Genomic DNA, 285 nt, shown 5'->3' on the forward strand with positions numbered 1-285 from the left:
ATGTTTTCTACAACCTGTAGAGAATTCCAAAAGCGGTAAAGATGAAAGACAAGTGATGTGCTGATTACAATTCACTGCTATTAAAGCGGCTCTCCAAGCATGACTAGGAAGTAGTCCTTTATGCTCTTCATATCGAAAGATACAAACCAAAAAAACCCTTCATGTTCTACAATTCAAACTTGTAAACCTTAAGTACAAAGGTATCTGAATTATGTAAGCCAAAGTTTACAAAGGCATCCCCCTACCCCCATTAGTCAGAGTCAACAAAAGTCACAAAGCCAGGAG

Source organism: Camelus ferus, chromosome 29, assembly GCF_009834535.1.
Source record: "Camelus ferus isolate YT-003-E chromosome 29, BCGSAC_Cfer_1.0, whole genome shotgun sequence".
Lineage (NCBI taxonomy): Eukaryota > Metazoa > Chordata > Mammalia > Artiodactyla > Camelidae > Camelus > Camelus ferus.